The sequence below is a fragment of the Macrobrachium nipponense genome, chromosome 30 (genome assembly GCF_015104395.2).
Source record: "Macrobrachium nipponense isolate FS-2020 chromosome 30, ASM1510439v2, whole genome shotgun sequence".
NCBI classification, from domain to species: Eukaryota; Metazoa; Arthropoda; class Malacostraca; order Decapoda; family Palaemonidae; genus Macrobrachium; species Macrobrachium nipponense.
The window spans coordinates 66,814,139-66,833,334 of NC_087218.1; the positions used below are offsets into that span (position 1 = coordinate 66,814,139).

General features: G+C 44.5%; 1 protein-coding gene across 1 annotated transcript in view; it reads left to right on the forward strand.

The window, feature by feature from the left end:
* The window catches only part of LOC135202186 (nucleolar protein dao-5-like), a 145,273-nt gene that overhangs the window by 102,191 nt on the left and 23,886 nt on the right, over positions 1-19,196 (forward strand). The window lies entirely within an intron of this gene.

Sequence of the window (19,196 nt, forward strand, 5' to 3'; positions counted from 1 at the left end):
CCTTCGGATTTTATGAGTTCTTCGGAGAGTAGGAGCCCTTCACCTGGTAGGAAACAGGTGCTGAGAGAAGATCTCGTGAGTTTAAGAACTCTATTGCGCCTTGTAGTAGCAAGGATTTGTCACACGGACGACGTTCTTCTTCGTTTGACAGAAGTCCCTCGACAACTAAGAACCGCTCTTCTCCGAAAGGATCCCCGACAGCCGGAGACTTAGAAGAAGTCTCGGATGAAGAATTACCTGTGGATGTAGTAGTCTCTGATTATAAGAGATTGTCCTTGTTGTGTGTGCAGGAGTTCGGAGATAAGCTTCAACCCAGCGGATCCGCCCTCTCCAGGATCTTTGCTATCGAGCACGAAGTCTCCAAAAGCATCCTCATTTGTAAAAATGCGTCCAGCCCTTAGTATGAAAAAAGCGTTCAAAGGATTTGGAGAATGGCTTAAGAATAAAAGAGAGGCGGGCAAGACTGTTTTTTTCATGCCCTCCTTCAAAGTTGACGGGTAAACCTGGAAGATGGTACGATACCCAGGAACCTATGGGCTTAGGACTGCCTTCATCGGCAGACGCAGATTACGCTTCCTTAGTAGATTCTTCAAGGAGGCGCGCTCTACTATCAGCAAAAGCTACTGGATGTGTGAACTGGACCATCTACTAAAGGGACTTTAGGACGCTCGAAGTATTCAATTTTATGGACTGGGCTTTGGGAGCCCTTGCGAAGAGAGCCCAAGATCCCGAATTTGTCACGATGGAAGAATTATCGAGTGTGTTATCGTGTCTGGACAGAGCGGTGATGGACGTTTGGTGGAAGTGGCTGCTCTTTTTGGATCGGGAGTTTTGAAAAAGAGAGCAGTGTATGGGTCTTTCCTGTCCAAGTCAGTATCTCCTCTACAGAGGTCGGCCTTGCTATATTCGCCACTTTCGAACCACCTTTTCCCACAGGACACGGTGAGGGATGTAGCAAAATCATTAGCTGGAGCCACACAGGATTTTACTGACACAGTCAGCAAAGAGGTTCAAGCCTGCGGTTCCTTTTCAAAAGAAGGATAAAGCACCTCTTCAGCAGCCCTTTCGAGGAGCCTCTTCCTCCTCAAGAACCCCTTTTAGAGGTAGAAGACCGGATACCAGAGGAAGACCTTCCAGGAGACCTGCAGGGAAGGCAAAATGAAGAAGAAGTCCTCCAGATAGCGGTAGGCGCCAGACTGTCGAACTTTGCCAGAGTCTGGGCGAAGAGAGGGGCGGACAGCTGGACCCTCTCGATCCTCGAGAGAGGATACCTCATCCCCTTCAGGGAATATCCTCCTTAACAAGAACTCCAAGGGAGGTTAACAGCGAGATACAACGATCCTGTCAAGAGTCAAGCTCTCCTGCAAGCAGTAGAACTTATGTTGCAGAAAAGGGCAATAGAACCGGTTCAAGATCTCCATTCACCAGGTTTCTACAACCGTCTATTCCTGTACCAAAGCCTCGGGCGGGTGGAGGCCGGTTTTGGACGTAAGTGCGCTGAACGTCTTTGTGATCAAGAAGAAGTTCTCGATGGAGACCTCTTCCTCTGTACTTTCTGCTCTTCGTCCAGGGGACTGGATGGTATCCCTGGACCTTCAAGATGCATATTTCCATGTGCCAATTCATCCGGCATCAAGGAAATACCTAAGATTCATGTCACAGGGAAGAGTGTTTCAATTTCGAGCGCTTTGCTTCGGACTTTCGACGGCCCCGCAAGTCTTCACGGGTATCCTAAGGAATGTGGCGCATTGGCTACATTTAGAGGGGATCAGAATCTCGATGTATTTGGACGACTGGCTAATACGAGCAAAGTCGAAGCAACAGTGTGGAGGACCTTTCGGTAACATTAAAGATGGACGCAGTCATTGGGACTCCTAGTCAACCTCGAGAAGTCCCAGCTGGATCCCCAGCAGAACATAGTTTATCTGGGGATTCGGATGGATTCTCGGGGTTTTCTAGCGTCTCCGTCAACAGAGAGAATAGAGCGCTGCCTTACAAAGGTGTCAGGATTTCTAGGGAAAGAACATTGTTCCGCGAGGGAGTGGATGAGTTTGCTGGGAACCATTTCCTCGTTGGAGCAGTTCGTTTCCCTAGGGAGACTGCACCTAAGACCCCTTCAGTATTATCTGAAGGAGAACTGGGATCAAAGTTCCCAGGACCTCGAAGAGTCATTCAGGATAACGGACAAGGTCAAACAAGATCTTCGGTGGTGGTTAGACCCGAAGAAACTCGGTCAAGGAATATCCTTGCACATAAAGAGCCCTCTCCGAGCGTTGTTTGCAGACGCATCGGACGTAGGGTGGGGAGCAACGTTGGATTCGCAAGAAGTGTCGGGAACCTGGGAAGGAGCTCAGGTGTCCTGGCACATAAAACAAAAAGGAACTGAAAGCATTCACCTAGCTCTCTTGCACTTTCAAGAAACAGATATTAGGATCGATCATTCAGTGGTCCAATTCAGACAACACTGACCAAGCCCTAGCAATATATCAGGAAGCAAGGGGGAACTCATTCATTCTCCCTTTACGAGGACAGCGAGGGAGTTGTTGCTTTGGGCGCAAGAGAAGCAGATCTCTCTTCTAACGAGATTTATTCAGGGAGAGAGAAATGTTCGAGCGGATCTGCTAAGCAGAAGAGACCAAGTGCTCCCCACCGAATGGACTCTCCACCCTCAAGTGTGCAATCAGTTATGGGGGTTATGGGGAAGGCCGAACGTAGACTTGTTCGCAACCAACTGGAACAAGAGGTTGGAGAATTATTGCTCCCCCATCGCGGATCCAAGAGCAATAGCGATAGACGGTCTCCTCATGGATTGGAAGGGAATAGACGGGTACGCTTTTCCCCCTTCAAACTGGTAGGGGAAGTAATAAGAAAGTTTGCCTCCTCAGAGGGAACGAAATTAACTTTGATCGCTCCCTTTTGGCCAGCCCTAGATTGGGTGACAGAGTTGCTGGAGTGGATAGTGGATCTTCCCAGATCGCTCCCACTAAGGAGCGATCTTCTCAAACAACCCCACTTCGACAGGTATCACAAAAACCTCCCCGCTCTAAGTCTGACTGCCTTCAGACTATCGAAGGACTCGTTAGAGCGAGGGGGTTTTCTCGCGAAGCTTCAAAAGCAATCGCAAGAGCCAGGAGACCATCCACCCATTTTTACGGGTGGGTTACCATTCCACATTAGGGTTGTACAGTCGGGAAGTGAATGTTTAGAAGATGGTGCAGGACGCATGAGCTATCCTCTTCCAGTACCTCTATAACCGACATTGCAAATTTTCTTCTTTACCTTAGAAGAAAGTGTGGCCTAGCGGTATCTACGATCAAGGGGTATAGAAGTATGCTGGCCTCGGTGTTTAGGCATAGGGGTCTGGAGGTGTCGACAATAAGGATCTACATGACCTTATTAGGTCTTTCGAGACCTCAAAAAGTCAGAATAATAAAAATCCCAGTTGGAACTTGGATATAGTGCTGCATTATTTGATGTCTGAAAGATTCGTACCTTCCAATAATTCTTCTTTTAGGGATTTGACGAGGAAATCTCTATTCCTGTTCGCCTTAGCCACGGCAAAAAGGGTGAGTGAACTTCAAGCGTTAGAGGGCAGAGTGGGGTTTAAGAAGGAGGCTGCTGCAATTTGCTCTTTTAAGCCTCTCTTCTTAGCCAAGAACGAAAACCCATCAAAACCGTGGCCTAGAAGCTTCGAAGTGAAGGCACTCTCTTCTCTTACGGGGGAAGAAAAGGAGAAGACCCTTTGTCCAGTAAGAGCGCTAAAATTTTATTTACAAAGAAAGTCTCTTTTGGGAGGTACGCAGGAAAGTCTTTGGTGTTCGGTCAAGGATCCTACAAGACCAATATCAAAAAACGCCCTTACGTTTTTCATTAAAGACGTTATTAAGGAAGCGCATCTTAAATGTGGTGAAGAACAATTTAAACTCCTCAGGGTAAAAGCACACGAAGTGAGGGCCATAGCAACCTCAATGGCTTTTCTCATAAAATGTGGTCCCTTCAAAATCTAATTGAATCCACGTATTGGAAGTGTAACTCAGTGTTCGCCTCTCACTATCTAAAGGATGTGAGAGTTACTTATGAGAAGTGCTTTTCACTGGGAGCATATGTGTCCGCGGATTTAGTGCTGGGAGGAGGAGCTGAGGTTAATCCTAATTAGTTAGGTTATGTAATTTTAACATTATGGTGTTTGGTTTTTATGGTTGACTGAAAGAGGGTATAGGAAGAACCCTTTTCAGTTCTTAGATTTAACATGGTTAGGAAGGTCAGGTGGTCGGGATTAACTTTTGGTCTCCTCGTTGTGCATTATGTAAAGCCTAAAGCTCTGTCATGTAAGAGGGCTAGCCCCCATTGATAAGATACAGGTCAGGCTCTGCCATGTAAGCGGGTAAGCCCCATTGGTACGATCCATGCAGGTTCTGTCGCGTAAGCGGCTAGCCCCCATTGACATGATCCAGAAGGGCTGTTCGGTCATCATAGGTCGGTTTACCTCACTGAAGCTCTTGAGGCAGGCAGACTAAAATGACAGTAATCATGAAGTCTTCAGCCCAAACAGGTAAAAGAACCAAGGATTGATATCCTACAACAATTGTTGTTTCCCGTTATTAGAATTTTGTTTATATATATAGCTGTCTCTCGCCCTCCACCAAGGGTGTCAATCAGCTAAGTATATATCTGCCTGGTAAGTCGCATGTATAAAAATGATATTGTTAAGATACAATAAAGTTTTATACATACTTACCTGCAGATATATACGATTAAGGGCCCACCCAGCCTCCCCTCAGGAGACAGGTGTAAGAGAAAATCTGGCTCAGAAAACGGGAATGGTTGGGTCCGCCACCCAGCGGCGGGAATGGTAGATCACCTGACCTACCGGTAGCGTGTGCCGCGAGTTTTTGTTTTTTTTAATTCTGTCGGACGACGGAGTCTATAGCTAAGTATATATCTGCCAGGTAAGTATGTATAAAACTTTATTGTATCTTAACAATATCATTTTTTTTTCTATGATTGTTTAGAAATAGACAATCGTACCAAACTTCATCAGGGCAGCCAAGAAAATTTTACCAGGGTTCAAAAGCTTATAGTACACGTTGCAAAGGCTCACCATTAAGTACACTCCCTGTGGTTGCTTACATTATGGGCCAAAATCTTTCATACAAGTTTTCCTGTATTTTTTGGCAGTTGCAAACAAGGGTGATTTGCTGGATGTGTGTTAGTCCTGTGAGATTGCATATTTTAATATGTTAACATCTTTGAAATTTTTCATTTGAAGGACGTCTTTATATTGTGGGATGAATGTGACATTCATTTATTTTCTAAATAAGATTAAAGATTCATCTTGTGGTGCATAGACTGAGCTAGGAATTTGTTTGCTGAATATAGTTAACTAAGTTGTTTTTATAAATTTGACATTTTTGAGTAAGTAACTTACCAAGTAATTATATAGTTATAGTTTCCACTCGAATGACAGCTTAGATTCAAAATTTCGCAGGTAGCGTTTAAATATAGTTTGTACAGGTGATCAGCATGTCCCACTGATAGAATATTGGAATGACCTAGCTGACAATCCTCGTTTGTTTCCTTCTGTCTTTGGCGGCAACACCTGGTCTGGCGGTAGAAGGGAAGATCGCAATCATACACCATTAAAATTTGTGTTGAAGAAGTGTGGAAAAAACTTGTATTCAACATGAACCCCTACGTCTCGAACATCCCGAAACACACACGTTCTGAAAGACTAAAACATTACAAAGTTCCCAGACGTGTGAGAAGAGAAAAAGATACATAAAAACATTAATGTCTGTTAGTGTTTCTGCATATAACGTAAGATATGCAGCTAAATAAAAGATTTAATTTTGTATATGTATATTCGTTATACAATCTGTGCGCATGTATCACGTGGTACGTCACGTGACATGCCATGACGTCATCACAAGGAATGTAGGCCGTGAATGATTGGACCTGCTGCAGTCTTCTAGGAACAGCGAGTTAGTAACATTGAGTTGGATAGATTTTGCGTTTAACAACTGGTAGCAAGAGCGTGGTTGGAGAGATCATAATGGCGTCAAGCAAGTGGCCACCTAAGTTCAGTGATGAAAGTGCATATGAAAGCTGGAAGAAGGACATAGACATATGGTGTGAACTGACCGAAACTGCCGAAGAGCAAACAAGCACTAACTATACACTGTCCTTGGAAGGGCGCGCCAGAGTGGCAACCTCGGAACTGGAGACAAGCGATCTAAAAAAAGAAAATGGTGTGAAACACTATCATAGAAAAACTTGACAGTTTGTTTCTTGCTGAACAAAAGGGCGTCGGCAGTTTACGGCCTTTCAAGAGTTGTATAATCTCAGAAGATCAGAGAATTACGGAAATAAGGAAGTTCGTTTCTGAGTTTGAGCACACATACTTTAAGTTCAAGAAACAAGAAATGGAACTACCTGATCCCGTAATGGCGTTTATGCTTCTTGCATCATGTGGTTTAAGTGACAGTGAGCAGCAACTAGTGATGTCAGCAATCGCAGAGGTATCGTATGATAATATGAAATCTACGTTAAACAGAGTGTTTTCTGGCAACATCGGAGAAAAAGATAGTAAGGGTGTGCAGGAATTAACAAAACCAGTCACTGAGATAAAGAGTGAGCCGGTCTCATGACTAAGGACGAGGGTGGCAGTGCAGAAACACCAGAGAGTGCTCTGTATGTTAGGGGGTACCAGCGTGGAAGAGCCAGACAACGTGGTGAGGGTGGTGCAGTGAGAGGCCGTGGAGGATGGTCACATTCAGCAAGAGGACAATCATGGAGGAAACAAAACCCAATTGGTCCAGATGGCAAGGTGTCAAGGTGTGAATATGTGATTCCCGATTCCATTGGGCTCGTTACTGTCCAGATGCGTACGAAAATTCCGGAGGTTCGGAAGGCAACGAAAAAGGTGAAAAATCTTCGGAAGCAAACAGTGAAAGTGTTCACTTGTCCCTGTTTGGTTGGGTACACAGGAAATGGCGATAAGGAAGGAAAAACTTAATAAGCTTGTAGATGAGGCCAAGGGATGTGCGTTATTGGACTCAGGTTGCTCAACTACGGTGTGTGGAGTTGACTGGTTGAGTAATTTTGTTTGTGGTTTAAGCGATTATGAACGTAAAAAGATTGTGGAAAAGGAATCATCATCCACATTCACGTTTGCAAGTGGTAATACAGTGTCTTCCATCAAACGTGTTTGTCTTCCTTGCTCTATTGGCGGAATCAGCGCTACCGTAACTACAGACGTGGTGAGTTGTAACATACCATATTGTTGAGTAAACGCTCAATGAAGAAGGCTAAAATGATCATAAACTTTGGAACAGATCAGGTAAACGTGTGTGGGAAATTGATTGATTTGAAGACATCGTCATCGGGTCATTATTTAATGCCGGTGTCAGCTTGACTAGGAGAGTGTTGCCAAACCATAGCGCTGGCAACACTGTGGGGAAGCGATGTGAGAAGGACTGCTTTGAAACTACACAAACAGTTTGGCCATCCTACAGCTTCAAGGTTAATTAAACTTGTGAAAGATGCTGGCATTAATAATTTGGAAATTAAAAAAGCCATTGAAAAAGTAAACATAGAGTGTGAAGTGTGTCACAAGCTAAAGAAGGCCAGACCACGTCCTGTTGTGTGCATCCCATGGCGAGTAAGTTTAATGAAGCTATTGCAATGGATTTAAAGATTTGGGGAAAGAAATATTTGTTGGTGATCATAGACATGGCAACCAGGTACTGTGCTGCCACAGTCATTAGTGACAAGCGTGGAACAACCATTGTGAGTGAGTTATTTAAAAAAGTGGATTAGTATTTTTGGTGCACCGCAAAAATTCTAACAGACAATGGCTGTGAATTCAATAATGATGATATGAGGGTGCTAGGAGAAACATTTAACATCAAGGTGATGACAACCTCTGCAGAGAGTCCATGGAGCAATGGAATGTGCGAGCGACAGAATGCTGTGATTGGCGACACTGTCAGGAAAATTATGGAAGTGGCTTTGGCATGGGCAATATCTGCAAGAAATGCGTTATCCAATCACTCAGGGTTCGCACTCAACCAGCTTGTTTTCGGTCATAATCCTGGATTACCCAGTGTGTACACGAATAACCCACCAGCTTTAGAATTTAGTACATCAGAAATTGTGAGAGACAATTTAAATGCATTACACTTGGCTAGACAGGAGTTCATCAAATCAGAATCAAGTGAACGTTTGAGGAGAGCTTTGCGACACAACATACGTGCAAGTGATGTCAATGAACTCGAAATGGTGATGAAGTATTTTATAAAAGAAATGACAGCCCTGAATGGCATGGCCCGGGTATCGTTATTGGCAAGGATGGGAAGCAAGTTTTGTGCGACACGGTGGTGTTTACGTAAGAGTACACGAGTGTAGGTTAGCGCATCCTCCCGCTAACAGCCCAATAGTGAAAGATATGTGTAGCGTTGCTCCAGAGACAGTGCAAGAGGAAAGAAAACAAGCGTCACTTTGTTACAACCATGAGTTGTGTGAGGAAGACTCTGAGGATGAAAGAGTCTCGTGAATAAGTCCGCAGAAGTGGAGATCGAAGAGGTGGATGCATCTGAATATGCAGAGTGAAAATATAGAAATAGCGACAGAAGCAGCATCAAAGAATACATCAAGGCTTTCAGTTGGTGAAAGGGTAAGAGGTATACACGTTGAAAGTGGTGAATTCAGGTCGGGTAAAATTGTCAGTCGAGCCGGTAAAGCTACTGGAAAATACAAGAACTGTTATAATTTAAAGTGGGACTATGATGGAAGTATCTCTTGGGCGGATTTGAGTAAAGATTTTAGTGATTTAGAGATTGTTGATGACAACACTGAGTTGATGGTTCTATTTAATTCGGATCAAGTCTTAAGTGCCTAGGAAACAGAAATTCAGAACTGGAAGGATAATGATGTCTATGAAGAGGTGAATAATGATGGACAAGATGCACTATCAGTTCGATGGGTTATTACTGAAAAATTAAAAGGGGGAAAACCAGTGGTGAAAGCTCGTTTAGTTGCGAGAGGTTTTGAAGAAGACAGCACAGATTTGAAAAAAGATTCTCCTACTGTGCTCCAAGGAGGCGGCTGCCCGTTTGGCTTTGTCACTGGCCGCTACACGTCACTGGGACTGCCACACAATGGATATAAAAGCAGCATACCTGCAGGGGGACAAGATTGAAAGAATTGTACACCTGCATCCTCCACCAGAGTTTGATGAAGGTAAGCTGTGGAGGTTAAAGAAGACTGTTTACGGCTTGTGTGATGCCACTCGACAGTGGTATTTGAGTGTTAAAAATCTGCTGCTAAATCTGGGAGCTAAAGTGTGTACACTTGATCCGGCGCTGTTTTGGTTACGTGACGGCAAAGCTGAAGGAGTGGTGTGCATTCATGTCGATGATTTTTTGTGGGCAGGAACACCAGAGTTTAAGCGACAAGTGATTGATCAGTTGAGAGAGACATTCACCATAGGGAGCTCAGAGACTAAGGCCTTCAGTACGTTGGATAAATGTTGTATCAAACAAGAATGGCAGCATAGCTCTTGACCAGTTTCAGTATGCAATGACCTTGAAACCAATACCTGTGAGTAGACAACGGGCTGCGGTGAAGTCTGCAGAGCTGTCTGACTCGGAGAAATCAGAGTATAGAGCTATGATTGGACAGTTAAGCTGGATTGCTACTCACACCAGACCTGACATTTCATTTGACGTGTGTGAGTTAAGTGGGTTACGTTGCAATGCAACAGTGTCAGATTAATGCGACTCAACAAAGTCATAGAGAGAGTAAAGACTGATAATGTTAAATTGTATATGCCAAGGATGAGGAATCTTGAAGAGTGTCACCTCGAGTGTTTTTCCGATGCCTCGTTTGCCAACTTAAAAGGAAATGGATCACAAGGAGGATTCGTGATTTTCTTACGGGATAATGATATGGAGAGATGTCCAGTATTCTGGCAAACAAGAAAAATTAGAAGAGTGGTCAAGTCCACCCTATCAGCTGAAACAATGGCGCTTTTGGAATGTGCAGAGACTGCAGTATACTGGCTAGAATTCTGTGCGAATTTCTGGATGTAGGAGCATGAAAATAAAATGTTTCGTTGACAATAAAAGCCTCATTGACGTCTTCATTCCTACAAGAATGTGGAAGATAAGAGATTGAGAATTGACATAGCTGTTTTGCGAGACATGCTAGAACGTGGTGAAATTACGGAAGTGGTCTGGGTAGATACATCACAGCAACTTGCTGATTGTCTGACAAAGAGAGGGGCGTCGACGAGCAGCTACGTGCTGCGGTCAGCAGAGAATGAATGGAGACGACAGCAGTTAAAACTCTCCTTCCAAGACAAAGAAAGAAGGGGGAGAGTGTTAGTGTTTCTGCATATAACGTAAGAATGCAGCTAAATAAAAGATTTAATTTTGTATATGTATATTCGTTATACAATCTGTGCGCATGTATCACGTGGTACGTCACGTGACATGCCATGACGTCATCACAAGGAATGTAGGCCGTGAATGATTGGACCTGCGGCAGTCTTCTAGAACAGCGAGTTAGTAACATTGAGTTGGATAGATTTTTGCGTTTAACAATGTCAATACAAATGTTTCCAAATTACCTTAATAAAACAAAAGTAAGATACTAAACTAAAGTAAGTGGGCTGTCTCCCTGAAGGGGCAGTGACGATGCAGAGGAAAAGAAGCATCTACTGCATCTACTGCCATACTGACCAAGGAAGGTCAGTATGGCAAACAAGGAAGACTTGTCTAAAAAAATGTTGACGTCCGCATAACTTCTGGGCTGAATAAAATGAAACAAAGTGCAGGCCACAAATAAAAAACTGACTAGGAAAAGGAGAGCGAGGGGATACACCACTCTCCAAAGTGGTTGAAGAAAGACTGGTGCATCACGAAGTTCTGAGCCTGGTCAGTGACCAACAGCTGCCCCGTATATGCATGAGTTGCCACAGATTCCTTGTTTTTACAATCTTTGATTTTTTTAAACCAGTTTCCAGCTTGCCGCCAGAAGATTATCTTATTGTTAATAACGAAGTTTTATGTATGCAACTTACCAAGTAGTGACATAGCTATAGTTTCTAAAACCGTCGGCAGCTAGAATTTTTGAAATTTGCGGTAGCGCTAGTTTGTTTTGGTCAGGTGATACCCCCCACCCACTATCGGGAGAGTGAGGAACCAGCACCGTACGAAAATCAGTTGTTTCTACCGGCTGATACTGTCAACACAGTTTCAGTAGTCAGCAGAATTTTTGGAATTCTTTACCGTCTCTCATTGTTGGAGTTATTTGGTGAAGTACTCTCGAAATATTGGTAGCTTTTGTTTTCGGTGATTAGCTATTTAGGAATTCAAATAGTCTTAAATATTTTTGCACCGAAATTCACTAGTTTTGAATTGGTCTACATAATGTCAGACACTAGTACATCTGGGATTAGTTATTGCAGTAAAGGCTGCAATACTAGGATCGCTAAAGTTTGTAATGATCCATATTCAGTTTGCACAGGTTGTAGGGGACAGACTTGTACACCAGGTCAAACATGTGGAGAATGTATTAATTGGGATCAAAGAACTTGGAAGATCTTGACTAGTTACACGAACAAGTTAGAGAGAGATAAAAAGAGAAAAGCGGCTTCTAGAGCTAAAGCAAAAAGCTTAGTTAGTCAGGAATTGTCTAATGATAATTTGTCTCCTTCTGAACCTTCCCCACCACCTGTCATTCCCAGTCCTAATCTTGGCTCTCTCACACCCGTACCCAATGCTGTGGCCAATTTAGAGCCAAGAGTAGATCAGAAATTTTTTATCATGCTCCAAGCAATGGAGAAATTAGGAGTGTCCGTGAAAACCCTAACGGACAAGGTAAGTGGTGAAGTGAGTGGAAGTGCAAGTGTTGTGGAGGAGGTGGCTGTTCGGCCCACTGATTCTCCTAGGCAAAGGTCCCTGTCAAACTCCCCAGAACCTGGGAGGAGGCATACTGGTAGCCCAATGGAGGACAGTGGGGTCTGCCCACGAGCAGTCGCCTCCTCAGATCGCAACAGAGCACCATTTGAAAGGCGTCTCTAAAGGAGTACAGCTTCCATCTAGTGCTTCCAGCTCCTGGGAGTCCTCTCCCAGGCGCCAGTGGCGATTCCATGATGAGTCCCGTCCATTGAAAAGGAGGGCTTGTAAGTTGTCTCCCTCTCCAGTCCCCTGTAAAAAGGCTAGCCCTTTCCAAAAAGAACTGCCTTCGTGTAGTTTTTTGGACTCTTCAGAGAGATTCTCTCAGGATATGGCAGGAGAGGGACGTCGTAGTGAGAGAATCGCTTCCTCTATGTCTAAGTCGTCATCAAGAAAGTCTTCTTCTGGCAGACTTTCGGAGGTGAAGAGTACGGGGAAGAGTAAACTTCCGGAGATGTCATCAGCACCTCTAATGCTGAAGGACAGGTAAGGCTCCCACCAGTCTCTCGTGTAATTCACGAGACTCCTGGGATACAGGTTCAGCGTTCGGAGTATGAGAACCCACCGACTCCCCGAGCGCCCATTTGGTTTCCCCGCACGCCAGAGCAGCCTTTGCCGCCCGAAACTTCCGCAGTGACACTAGAGCAACCTTTGGCTCCCGAGCGTCCATTGGCACCCAGGAATACAGTTGCTACCGAGCGTCCATTAGTGCTCGAATGTCCGCTAGCTCCCGAGTGTCCAAGAGCGCCCCGAGTGTCCAAGAGCGCCCGAGCATCCTCAGGTATACATGCAACCAAGCGCACAGAGGGACCAGTATGAAGCGCTCAGACAGTCTATGTCATCAATTTCAGCTTCGGGCTTACCGACAGGACCTCAGATGATGGTTGCCCCCGATCCTTCTCTGTCAGCCATCCAGAATAAGTTAGACAGCATTTTGGGCTTTATTCAATTTGCGGCACCCCCAATCCAACCTATAGAGACTTTATCATCTATTCCTTCAGCTGAAGAAGAAGAGAAAGGAGAAGAGGAGGATAAAGAGTCTTCTCTCACTGTCTACAAAGCCTTGCTTTTTTACATCGTAAAAAAATTTTCGGATTCGTTCTTGCCAGTGACTCCCACGTCGCAGGTGTCTTCTTACATGAGAGACAGCCAGGAAGACTCCAGGAAATTACCCAAACTAGTACTGTCCTTTTCGGCTCGGAAAACGTTGAAGGAAATTAACCTTTGGCTTGAGGATAAGAGGCATCAAGGCAAAGTTAACTTCAGCTTCCCTCCTTCTTGTCTTTCAACAAGGAGACATTTATGTTACGAAACCAGAGAAGCTCTCTCTTTGGGTGTGTCTGCCTCCGCCCAGGGAGACTTCTCCGCGCTTATTGACTTAGCGAGAAGATCGGCTTTCAACTCGGCCAAGATCATGTTTACGGCATCAGAATTAGACCACCTAATTAAAAATATCTGTAGGGTATTTGAAGTTTTTAGTTTCCTGGACTGGACAGTAGGAACCTTGGGACGCAAACTCAAGAGTTATTCCATGTTGAATGAGGAAGCCTTTGCTGACATTTCGGGAGTGATCTCCTGTGTAGATAAGGGGATTAGAGATGGATCCGCACAAATAGCCTCTCTCTTCATGTTAGGCATCCTGAAGAAGAGAGAACTGTGGTGTTCTTTTACATGTAAGCGAGTATCTAGCACTCAAAAGTCTGCTTTACTGTATTCGCCCTTGGATAAGAAGCATCTGTTTCCAGAGGAGAAAGTAGTGCTAGTTGCCTCCAAATTGCAGAAGAAGCAACACAGGATCTTCTCTTGCAATCCACTAAAAGTACTAGAGAAAATATTCCTAGTGTACGTCCCTTGCCAACCAGCTGAGGACAACCCTTTTGGGGCAGGGGATTTGGTAGATATTTCCCAAGATCAAGGGGTAGAGCACGTTTCACCCTTAGATCTATTAAAAAATCTTCAACCAACCCCTCGACCAAGAAGTAGTGTATCAGTCCTTCGTGCACCAGTAGGAGCAAGACTCCATCAATTTTGGGAAGAATGGGAAGCAAGAGGGGCAGAACCTTGGATCGTAAAGGTTTTATGAGAAGGATACGATATTCCGTTCAAGAGAAAGCCACCGTTATCAGGCTCTCCAATAGCTTTGTCAGCTTACTCAGAAAATTCAAAGAAATTCATTGCCCTTTCGGAAGAGGTTTTGCTCCTCTTGCAAAGAAAACAATAGAGTTAGTAGAAGAGCCACTAACCCCAGGTTTTTACAATTGTCTGTTCGTTGTCCCCAAGTCATAGGGGGGATGGAGACCCGTATTGGACGTAAGCACTCTGAACCAATATGTGCAGAAGACAAAGTTCAAGATGGAGACGAATCAGTCTGTTCTTTCATCAATCCGCCAAGGGGATTGGATGATCTCCATTGATATGGACGGCACATATTTTCACATTCCAATACACCAAAACTCAACGAGGTTTCTGCGTTTTGTCTTCAGGAACAAAATATACCAGTTCAGAGCGCTGTGTTTCGGGCTTTCAACCTCACCACAAGTGTTCACCCGAGTGCTAGCTCCCATTGCGAAATAGTTACATCTAGTCGGGATAAGGATATCCCTTTACTTGGACGATTGGCTTCTCCGGTCACAAACAAAGGAGAGGTCCACGGAGGACCTTCAGAAAACCCTGACTTTAGCTCAGGAACTAGGACTTTTAATAAACAGACAAAAGTCGCAGTTACTCCCCAGTCATAAACTAGTCTTATTTGGGGATGAGGATCAACTCAGTGAGTTTCCGGGATTTTCCATCCCGACAAAGAATTGAGTCGTGCCTACGGAGGGTAAAAAAATTTCTAGTTCTCCAGGGATGCTCTGCAAAGGAATGGATGAGTCTTTTGGGCACACCATCCTCAATAGAACAGTTTGTGATACTAGGGAGACTGCATATGAGGAACCTACAGTTCTTCCTCAGGGTGAACTGGAACAGAAAGAAGTTTCCGAACTCTTATGTTCCATGTCACACAAGAAATAAAGGAGGACCTGCAATGGTGGAAGTTAAGAGACAGTCTTGCAGAAGGGAGGTCCTTCCTCCCTCTGAGCCCCAACCTAGTGTTCTTTTCAGACACATCAGATCAAGGTTGGGGAGCGATTCTGGGGGAAAAGGAAGTACAGTGGTACCTCGACATACGAAAGGCTCAACTTACAAAAAACTCGAGATACGAAAGCAAATACGAAAAATTTTACAGCTCTACATACGAAAAGTTTTCAAGATACGAAAGATTGTTGCTGTAAAGTCCCGAGATTCGCCCAGACCACCGAGAACAATTTTAAAACTCCCACGCCGCCAACTGAGTAAACTCTCCACCATCCTCCTGCTCTCCCATTGGTTCCTGATGCTAGTCACCCTATAAGGTCCTGCTCTCCTATTGGTCAGCATCTACCCCTTGTGCTTTAAGTATTCTATTGGTAAAAGGATGCTGTAAATTGAAAAACTTATTCATGCAATACATTTAATAAAAAAAAACATTAGGTAAAGATAGAATAAAGAATAGAAATGAATGGTTATTATACAGTTTGGTAATTTCAGTAGTTGAAGAGAGATAATGAAAATTTATGGCTTACTGTGTAAAGTGATTGCTTGGCGATCGTTCGATACTCTTAAGTGCGTGATTGCTTGGCGATCGTTCAACACTCTTAAGTGCTGGATGTAAACAGAAGTCTGGAAGCTTTTTTTTGTTTGTTTATTATAGTTAATGGTTACTTAATAATTATTTGAAATGAGTACATGCAATACATTTAATAAAAAAATTGTGAATTAGATATCATAAAATATAAAATAAATCAGACTGCCAACAAATACGTATTTTTTAGAATTCTTCTGTTTTAATATTTACGTTAGCGTTTATATGTTATGTTTCATTATAGCTGTCAGTAACTCGGTATCTCCATTAGGTAAGGATAGAAAAAAGAATAGAAATGAATGGTTATTATACTGTTTGGTAGTTTCATTAGTTGAAGAGAGATACTAATGAAAATTTATGGCTTACTGTGTGCTAGGAAAAATGATTGCTTGGCGTTCGTTCGATACTCGTAAGACGGGTAAGAGCTGAATGTAAATAATCGATTGGAAGGTTTTTTTTTGTTTTTTGTGTCTTATAGTTAATGATTAATTAATAATTATTTGAAATGAGTACATACTGATTATTTATACATTTTATTGGCATATTCTAAGCTTTTAGCTCTTAGGTTTAGATGTCAGAATCATAGACTAGGCTACAGTAGCAACCGCTAACATAGGGACATATGCTAAAGTCCTAATATATGCAGTGAAAATGGGGTTGAACATTACATGCAGTTGAATATTACTCAAGTATGTACAGTATTTTGCCTTTTTGGAGTCATATTTCTTCCGTCCGGATCGCGTCGTAACCCTAGAACATGTGTTTTAGGCCTGGAAATATAAGTTTACTGGGGTGCTTTTGGAGGGCTTGGAACGGATTAGCCATTTTACATGTAAAATGTGGTCCAAGATACGAAAACCTCATGATATGAAGGGCGCCTCGGAACGGATTAATTTCGTATCTCGAGGTACTACTGTATCAGGCATTTGGAATGCACAACAAAAACAGTGGCATATAAATCGGAAGGAGCTGACTGCCATCCACTGGGGATTGCTGAAGTTCGCGGATGAAGTTCGCGACAAAGTAGTGGCGATACATTTGGACAGCACGACAGAGCTCTTGTACATAAGGAAACAAGGAGGGACACTCGTTTTCTCTGTACGAGACGGCAAGGAGCCTGCTGTTATGGGCGAATTGGAATCATACCTCATTAATAACAAGGTTCGTTCAGGGAAAATTCAATGTACGTACTCGTGTAACGAACTGAAGGCCCGCAGGAGGCAAGTACTTCACGCAAAATGGAAGATGAACCCAGTGGTATGCCTCGAATTGTGGAAACTCTGGGGGAAACCTATGATAAATCTGTTTGCCACAGCAAGAAACCATTTCCTCCATTCAAGATGGTGAGAGAAGTCGTCAACAAATTCGGAACACATTACAACGTTTCGATGACTCATTGCTCCATTCTGGCCAGCGCAGGAATGGTTCCCAGATCTTTTAGACCTAGTGGATTGGCCAAGGCTACTTCCTCAGAGAACAGATCTACTCAGACAACCCCACTTCAGAAGGTTCCATCAAGGACTATCCACTCTGTCCCTAACCGCTTACAGACTGTCCGACAACTCGTCTGAGCGAAGGGGTTTTCAAGACAAGCGGCGAGAGCTATCGCTCAGTGCAGAAGGGAATCCTCAAGTAAAGTCGACCAGGTAAAGTGGACTGTGTTTAGAGCCTGGTGCAAAGAACATAATGTTTCATCTTCTAAAACAATAATAGAAATTGCAGTTTTGTACATGAACTTTCCTGTCAGACATATACTTAGCTTACGTCTCTGACGTCACGACAGAATTCAAAACTCGCGGCTAACGCGACAGGTAGGTCAGGTGATCTACCTTACCCGCCGATGGGAAGCGGGTGTAAGAACCAACATACCTTTCTTGCCAGATTTTTTCTGTCGTCGGTGTCGACCACACCTGTTGTCGGTACCTCTTGACAGTTGGATTCTTTCTCGTTTTCGCCCTGGATTGTTTCTACGGACTTTTGGTGAAGTACCCGATCTTTTGGCCTGGCATTCGCGATTTGTGGACAGTTATTTGACTTTTCTTTGGATTTTTCTTGGATTCATGATGTCTGATGTTGATACTAAGAAAACTGCTATGTTTAGAGTTTGTTGTATGACTGAGTGTAAGGTGAGGCTACCGAAAGCTGCGGTAGACCCTCACACGGTATGTTTGAAGTGTAGAGGGAATGAATGCACCTTTAATAATCCTTGTAATGAATGTGAAAAGCTGAATGAGGATGAATGGAAGTCTTTGTCTTCCTACTTGAGGAAGCTTGAAAAGGATAAAGTTAGGAAAGCTTCTTCTAGGAGCAGTAGTAGATCTCGTATTAGCGAGTTGGATATAGATAATCCTATTTTAGAAGTAGCTCCTTTGTCAGTTTCAGCTCCTGCTCCCTGCACCGAAGCCGAAGATGCGCCTTCGGAAGTGGCCTCCATGAAAGCCACCATTCGCAGTATGGAGAGGAAAATCAAACAATTAGAAGGTAAGAGTGATTCCAATAGTGATTTGTGCAGTGAACCCAGTGCAGTGGAGGGTGCGTCTGATCGGCTCCCTAATGCTTCCAGGCCTAGACCTCTTCCAGACTCCCAGTCCCAGTGGAGGAGGAAAGTCGAAAGCGCAGGAAGGTTAGGGAGCATCCCCAACGGTCAGGCGTCCCCTCGGTAGCTCCTGTTGATCGTTCCCAGGCTACCTTGGATCGCTCCAAGAGAGAAATATTGCGCCAATGCTTCTCGTCTTCGCCTTCGCCTTCTCCTAAACGAGGATGGAGCTCTTCGGAAGCCTCGCGCCCTTCGAAGAGAGCCTGGAACGCTCCCTGTGCCCGTCCATCCAGCCCTGAAGTTTTTTCGGAAGAGCCTGAGGTGGAAGCGAAGAAACGCAAGAGATCTCAGGAGTATCGTTCCCCGAGCAGAGATCGAGCCTCGTCACCTGTTCAAGAGTTTGTGAATTCTCCTGCAAGGGTGTTGGCTAACCTTCAGGCGCAGATTTCGGCTCTGGCTGGCTCTCTTTGCGTGTCGTCTCGTCGTAGGAAGGACGTCTCGCTTCCTGTAAAGAAGTCCAGGCTCCCCTCTCCTGACTCTCGCTATTCGACGGAAGCGGCGCGCTCACCTGTGCGTTCGGATTCTCGCAGGAGACTTTCGGCTTCGGACAAGATCCCATCTGCGTCCAAGCGCCATTCGCCTGACAAACAGGTTTCTCCTTCGGACAAGGAGCAAACTGCTCGTAGGAGATCTTCACCCAACAGACGCTCTTCTCGAGACAGGATCGCTCCCCTTGACAGGCGCCAAGAGCCTAGTAGGCGCTACTCGCCTCGTAGCCGCTCCTCGTCTCGCCTCCACTCTCCCCGTTGACAAGCGCCCTAAATCGGACAGGCGCTCTTCGCTGGACAGGCGTCAAGAGCTTGTTAGGCGCGTTTCTCCTGGCAGGCGCTCTTCTCCTGACTTTCACTCTCCTCGAGTCAGGCGCCGAGATCCTAGCAGGCGCTTCTCCCCTTGTAGGCGCTCACTAGTAGGCGCTCGTAGCCAGAGATCCTCTCGCCTCGGTTCAGGCGCCAAGAGCCTGGTAGGCGCTTCTCGT